This window comes from Monodon monoceros, unplaced genomic scaffold (genome assembly GCF_005190385.1).
Source record: "Monodon monoceros isolate NGI ecotype Baffin Bay Population unplaced genomic scaffold, NGI_Narwhal_1 Super_Scaffold_18, whole genome shotgun sequence".
NCBI classification, from domain to species: Eukaryota; Metazoa; Chordata; class Mammalia; order Artiodactyla; family Monodontidae; genus Monodon; species Monodon monoceros.
The window spans coordinates 30435251-30442653 of NW_021703774.1; positions in this window are offsets into that span (position 1 = coordinate 30435251).

Below are 7403 nucleotides of genomic sequence, written 5' to 3' on the forward strand. Positions count from 1 at the left end.
AGAGCCTTTATTAAGGAAACAACAAAAATCACAGATAATAATGGCTTTTTTCAAAATGCAGCAATCAGCGGAAAAACTAGAAATGACCATGTTCAGAATTGTGATAAGTTATGTCTAAGTATGTAAAAGTCAGTTACTTTCCCATAAGCCAGAAATAACAATAAAAAACAAGGAAAGATCCCATTCGCAATAGTCACAAAAATTGGTAAGTATCTAGAAGTCAGTTCAGTGTTCACCTGAAAAAGTTAGTGCAAAAGGATAGATGAAACATTTTGAACATATATGTTAACATTAATAAAATGTAATGTTAACATATGATCTATTAACATATAAAGCCACCGGCAGAAGGAAACACAGATTGGTGGAAAAGTCCAGAAACTGGTCCCTGTTTACTTGAGAATTGTATTTTAACTTAGACAATTTTAAAGTCTAACTTGACTTTTTGTCTAATTGACTGATTGAAGCATTGATAATTCATTTAAACAGAAATTATATATTTGCATCACAGCATACACAAATTCTAGTCAGTCGAAAAGATGTAAATGCAACTAAATGCAAGAAGCAGATATAAAACACAGGAGAGAATTTCTGTGTAAGTGTATGGGAGTACAGAAGCCTTCCTAAGTAAGCCATAAAACTCAGAAGCCATAAAGTAAAAGATATTTAATTACATGAAAATTTAAAACTTTCCTACAGTTCAAGACATAAACAAAACAAAATGACACACAGAAGTTTGGTAGTGTATTAACATATAAAGGTTACTGTTGGTATAGAGAATAACCCATAAATAAATGAAAAAGGATAACCAAATTTTAAAAAGGCAGGGGATGGTTTCTACCCGTATGAGCAAACAACTCAGAAGAAACACAGCTGGCTACTAGACATATGAAGAGGGGCCATCTTCTTTAGGAAATGCAGATGAAAACCATGGGATTTTCTTCCCCTCTGATGGGCAGAAATTCTAAAGACTGATAACATCTGGTGTAGACGAGGGAACAAGCACACTTTGCCTATGTTAAGTATAATAAATGTGTTCAATTTTGGAGTGAGGTTTGCAGCGTCCATCAAAGTTCAAAACTCTCTTGCTTTTTGACCAAAGACTTTTACTTCTAGGCACCTGCCCTCTGCCAGTACTCTGCCTTGCACAAAAGTGTGCATAAAATCAGGCACCCGCAAGTCCAATGAGCGATACTTACGTAATGGGGAAAATCTAGAGACAACCCAGATGTCCTTCAGGAGGTGTCTGATGAAGGAAATTAGGATCCATCCGTGGTATGGAGTAACGTGTGTGTGGAGAACGGGGAAGGTCTGTGAGCAAACTGGGAAGATGACCTGATACGTCATCAGGTCAAAAGGAAAAAGAGCAGGTGTAGAAAAGGACATGTCTATTATTCCACTTAGAAACCCACAGTGTTTGTATTTGTAAATACTATATATGTATATATGTACATATGGAAACACGCATATATACACGTATAAACATTTATGTATCTGATCCTGAAAATGCACAAAAGACTGTTAATGGCAACCACCTCTATGGAAGGGAATAGATCTTTATATTTTTACTGTAGTTTTCCTAATCGTGTGCAAATTTAGAGTTAATTTTTTATTTAAACGTTAGGCAGTCAGGAGAGGCCTAGTGACTCTTTTGTGGGCTTCTCTCACCTCAGGATGCACTCGTCGCGCCCTTGTTGTTTCTGGTTTGTCTTTTGGAGCAGACACCACTGAAACGAGCGTCTTGTCATTGCTTGCCAACTGCCTGCGGTTTTCTTGTGCCCTCCTAACCCTCACCACCTTTGTGAGATGCTGTTTCGTGCTGAAGTGGTGCCTTTCCCCTCACACACACCCCTCTTATACCTTGGGAAGTCCCGGGGTTTCTCAGTGGGCATTCTAGAATATTCATCCCAGAGATGCAGTGGGTTTTTCAGCCACATGCATTTGGGGAAAACCCTGTTCCTGTATGAATTATCCTCTTGGGAGTTCACGATTCACTGGAGCCCTTGAGACGCTCTAGGAAGTTGAATCAAGAAACCCTTGTAGCCCTGTTAATTCAGGATTTCCTAAATTTCTATGACTGACTGTGGCACTACTTTTCCAGTCACAACCATCCTTATGAGCTTCCATCATAGACTCCCTGGGGAGCGCTGCTCAGACTCTGTCCTGGGAGCTTTGCAGTCCCAGGATTACCCACTGCTTCCACACCCTCCCGGCCCCCTGCTAGCGCTCTGTCAGCCTGGCACCTTCTCCCTGCCCCCCAACTCATTCATGCCACAGGCCCTGCCCTCGCTCTGGGATTTAGTGATAACGCCTGGGAGCGGTGGCCCAGCACAGCCCACGGCAGTGCTCGGCGTGGCTCACAGGGTTTAAAACACACAATTTGAGCCCTTACTGGAACATGGGAAGATGATTTAAATCCAGATGTCTTATTTCATAATCCCCGTGTCTCTGAAAGTGGGAGAAACAGACTGGGAGGGCCATATGTTTCAAGCAAAAGAGAGACTGTTTCTCTGTGGAAGTAAAGAACAGGCCCTCACAGTTAACAGGTAACGTAGGGAGTTTGTGCTGAGTCTGCCATGTTGGGCCTGTTATACTCATTTATATGACCGTTGGGTCCCTATTGGCATTTGCATTTACTGCCCATGCTTGAAACTCCCCAGTGTCCCTGTCTTGGTCACGAGCCCTAATTCTGTTGACCTAGAAAGTTCTTTGTGGGAGCTTTCTAGCAGGGCTCTCCCGCAATGTCCCCACCCTCCAGCCCCTATGTCCTAGTGCTTCTTCTACAATGCAGAACTCCTTGTTGTGCAGACCTGATTGCTCCTCGTTGCTCCAGGATCCGATCGATCCAGTTCCCAGGAGAGCGTGTCTGCAGGGCCCTCTGCGGTCTGCAGTCCTGCCCCCAACCAGGCACCCAGCACCCCAGGTGCTGCAGAGAACTTGCTGGTGTCCCCTGTGCCTTGGCAGAGACAGCTCTCTGCCAGATGCCCTTCCTTTGTCTCCCCCTGTCCTGACCCCTCCCACCTCCCTTCCTCTGAAACCTTCAACCTTCCCTAGGGCAGAGTTACTTGCTCAGCTCTGTGCTTCCACAACCCTTGTCCTATGGAATTTGAATTCCCTCCACAGCTGTCTTGCTAGGTTGGGAGCAGCTGATTCCCCTTCATCTTTTTCTTTCTTTCCTTAGCCCCACAGCAGGGACACTCTTGGGCACCATGCGAATTTAATCTTCAATTTCTAGTTGTTATGACATTGTTGCTGTGATGATACCACCTACGTTCACAGTAGGATGGATAAATGTGTGTGGGACGACTGTAAATACAGATTCTTTGTAAATCCAGGTTTCTAATTCTTCCCCCTTTTAATATTTTTCCCCTTAAATCACGTGTCCTTTTTGCTGCTCCAGCTCTATAATTGGACTGTCGCCTGGGGAACCTGAGGCAGCAGAATATCAAAGAGGGTAGACACTAAGTTTTTAATGTAAATGTCAACCAGGATACCTACTAGCTGTGAAAAGGGGGTCCCAGAATTCAGGCTCAAAGCCTATTATACTTGGTTTCCCTGCTTGCGTCTCTTCTGTCTGTCGACGTGCACTTGACTCCTATTAACTTTAACAGGAATTATGTGTGTGCCCTGAGAGGCGAGCATAGCTTTTAATGGGGGCTTCCTCACCCTGCTTTTCTTTGCTGATTACTTTTAATGAATCCCACCCTGTAGAAGTGGAATAATAAGACAGGATGTGCTTGAGAAAATGGAGAGAGTTATTACATATTTTCCTTGTAATCCAGAACAGCATGTCAGCTCTTCTTCTGTTTGTCTCCTCTGGTTGTCAGTGGAAGATAATTTTGGCTTGCTTACTTTCCAAATCAGAAACTGAAGTCCAATACTAACGTATCCTAGATGAAACTTGACTCATTCATTTTTGAGAGTCTGTATGAGCCCTGTGCAAGGTGCGGAGCATGAAAAGACAAATTTATTGACTCCGGTAGATACTTACGTAGCACTGAATGTGTTCCAGACGCTGTTCTGAATTCCATCAGTTATCTCCTTTTGCATCATAGAACACTTCAAGACAGGGACTGAAAACCACAGCCATTTCTTTTGCTCAGGATTCTTTTCAGTCAGCAGGTGGGGCCGGGCTCAGTGGGGTGATTTCTTCTGCTGGTCTCATCTGAGATCACTTATTCAACCAAAGTCATCTGGTGATCCACCTAGAGTCTAAATGGCCCCCCTCATCTGTCTGGCAACTGTTACTGGCTGGCTGTTGGCTGGGCCTGTTATTTCCAGCAGGCTAGCTCGGGCTTGCTTACATGGCAGTGATGTTTTAAGAGGGCAGGTATAGAAGCCGCATGCCCCTTGAGGCCTCAGCTTGGAAGTTGCACAGCGTCACTCCTGTTGCAGTCTCTTGGTCAAAGCAAGTCCACAAGGCCAGCCCAGATTCAAAAGGTGTGGAGCACAAGACCCCACCTCTTGCTGGGAGGGCTGCAGAGAATTTGTGGCCATTTAGTCCTCACATCAGAGAGGCACAACAGAGAGATTTAGTAACTTGTTCAAGGTCACACAGCTTGGGACAATACAGTGTTTTAAGTGCTTTGAAAGCTGCTGCTCATTATTTTTAAACCTTACCGCCACTATTCGGACCAACTTATTTTTTTTCTCTGCAGCCTTGTAGAGAAAGGGTCATTCACATTGCTGTGTGGCTGCCATGGGTTGGAAGCCTCATATATGTTGTACTACTGAACTGTCATAACTAGTATGAAATGGAGATATTATTCCTAATATTCAGATGAGGAAACTGAGGCTCTTGGAAATTAAGTATGAGTCGTATAAGAGAATGTTAACTCACTGTTGCATATGCAAGAGTGGTCTCCCTAAGTAAATTATAAATGTCCTGGCACAGATCTTTTTTTTAATCTCTTGTTTGCATCTTGAAAATGGTTTTTAAAACTTTTCTGTTGCTTTGTTAATGGCAGTTTCACATTGTAGAAAAATAGCTGGAACAAAAAACTGTTTTTCAGATGTCCAGTGGAGCCCCAGAATAAAAGCAAGATGAATATTCAATTCCACATTGGCAACACCAAAGAAGATGATGCTTTAGAAAAAAGATTTCTCGACAAAGCTCTTGAACTCAATATGATCTCCCTGAAAAGGCATAGGTGAGTACATGTCCCATTCAGAAGCTTGTCAGAGAATTGGTTTAGTTTTCAGACGCTGAAGGAGACACATCTAGGAGCCTGCCCATCCTGGAGTAGCAGTTATTGTAACTAGTTGGGAAAGACCGTTTGTTACGGGGGTGCTCCTGCTGCTGCTTACAGGCCCCTTAGCACGATTCCACAGCCGGGAGCATGGGGGGGCCACACCTTCTAGGAGCTTTGGTCAAAATTTCCTTTGAAAATCTCTGCTCTGACAGCACAAAGGGTGCCATCCCATCTCTGGTGCAGCTTGCACAGCCTGTTCAGTGTAAGAACAGACACTGCTGCTCCCCCGAACATCAGAGAGAGTAGTTAATTCTGTCAGCTCCATGAAAAACGTATGTTCTCACGCATGAGAATAGCTGCCTGATCCCTGCCCCCTGCACGGCAGGTCCATCGAAGAGTTGAGCTAACCTAGGTTACCTGTGAGCGTGATGGTCCTTCACTGCGTTTGAAAGGAATTTTCTAATGACTGAGATGTGTGACGCTCCTGGCCACCTGCGGGGGCTTTCAGGTGGGAGGTTGGACACGATGGCTTCAGGTGCCGTGACTCTCGCAGGAGCTGGTGACGGGAAGGAGGGTCGTCCTGATGCTCAACCAGATGCTCCTGTTCTTAACGGCTGCATCGGTGGTCCTTCTGGGTCCGTGGGAGGCATTCGGGCCTGTCTGCATAATGCTGTCACCATCGAAGATGTCAGAAGCTGGCAGTCTTCATGAGGCATTTTTTGGAGATGCACCACCTATGAGCACATCCTAACCAATATACATTCTGCCCTTGAACAGTGTACATAATTGAAAGTCACTTGGGCATGGCCAGAAAAACTAAACAAATACAGTATTTTTCTCGAATGAACATACTTATGATAGATTTTCTTCTTTTTTCAGAGAACAGCAAAACATCCACAGCTATCCCAAGCTGTTGAAACTTAACCTTAATTCTGACTTGAACTGGAAGCTTTTAAAAAGTCTTCTCTTGCTTTTCTACCAAATTCCAACTACTGTTGTCTTTGCTGCTACTTTTTCTGCCTAGATCTCGTATTCAAAGCTGCCTATGGGTTTAATTATATGCCAATTGCAGGTTGTTGTTTTTAGAGACACACAGACACACAGCATGGAGGGTGGGTGGGGTCCTGTAGGTGCTGAATTTTGATCCTTTGCAAGATGACAGCAGTGGGGTCTTCTGGACTTTCTTTATACGGTTATTCTCATAAAGTGATAAAAGTGACATACTATATGTTTATATAGCAAGGTCTGTTTTTAATACCAAATAGTTTGTATCTCTATGCATTTATATCTCTGTGCCTTTATATTTCTAATAATACGGTTCTTGTTGGTATATGTTGAGACTTTGAGAATTTGTTAGGATCCCTGACCTTGTGCATTAGAGTGTTACTTTCTCAACAGTTGTGTGCCTCCCCTTCCCCCTTCCCCTCCCCTCTCCCTTTTTAAGCTGCTCCACAAGATTTGGAAGCTCCCTGATTCACTTTTACTTTCCTTTCAGTGGGTAGAAGAATGGTTGGTTGGCTGGTTGGTTTTGTTTTTCAGTTATGCTGTTAAACTAAAAATCTATGTTAAATTCCCTTACTGTTTCTTCACGTGACTGTTCTCTTTCTGGTGTTTGACCAGTGATGCTGTGAGTTCGGGAAGATCTTTGCTGAAGAGTCTTTTCCCCTATTGTTCATCCATTGTCAGTGTTTTATGTTGACCATGTGAAGGACATTAAAGTCCTAAAACATCTAAACCTTTGTCAATGAATTTCTTTACATGCTTTTTAGACAGATTGTTCTTTTAAAAACTTTATGCTGGGAAAACTTGAGTCTAAAAATAGCATCTGTAAGGGTATTTTGTTCAGAAAGGTGTAAGACTTGAGTCCTGTACATCCGTGGTTTTAATGATTCAGCATACTGGTAGCTTTCCGTTGGCTTTTGGAAAGGACATTATCAACAAACCACCTTACAACACAGCTCACAGTATAAAGTTGTATGAACTTTGTCCCCCTTAGGCTGGAAACATGCCACTAGGACAGTTTTGAGCTATCTTCGTGTTGCGTTGGATTGTGTAATGAGGACTATACTGATCTTTCGTCCCAGCTCTGCACCAATTAGTTGGGTTAGTTGGGTTTCCTGCTTAGGGCTAAACCTTGCCAGTCTTGGTTCTCTCATCTGTAAAAAGGAGGATTGAAATAACTCCCCCACTTATCTCAGGGATGTTTGAAGAGCT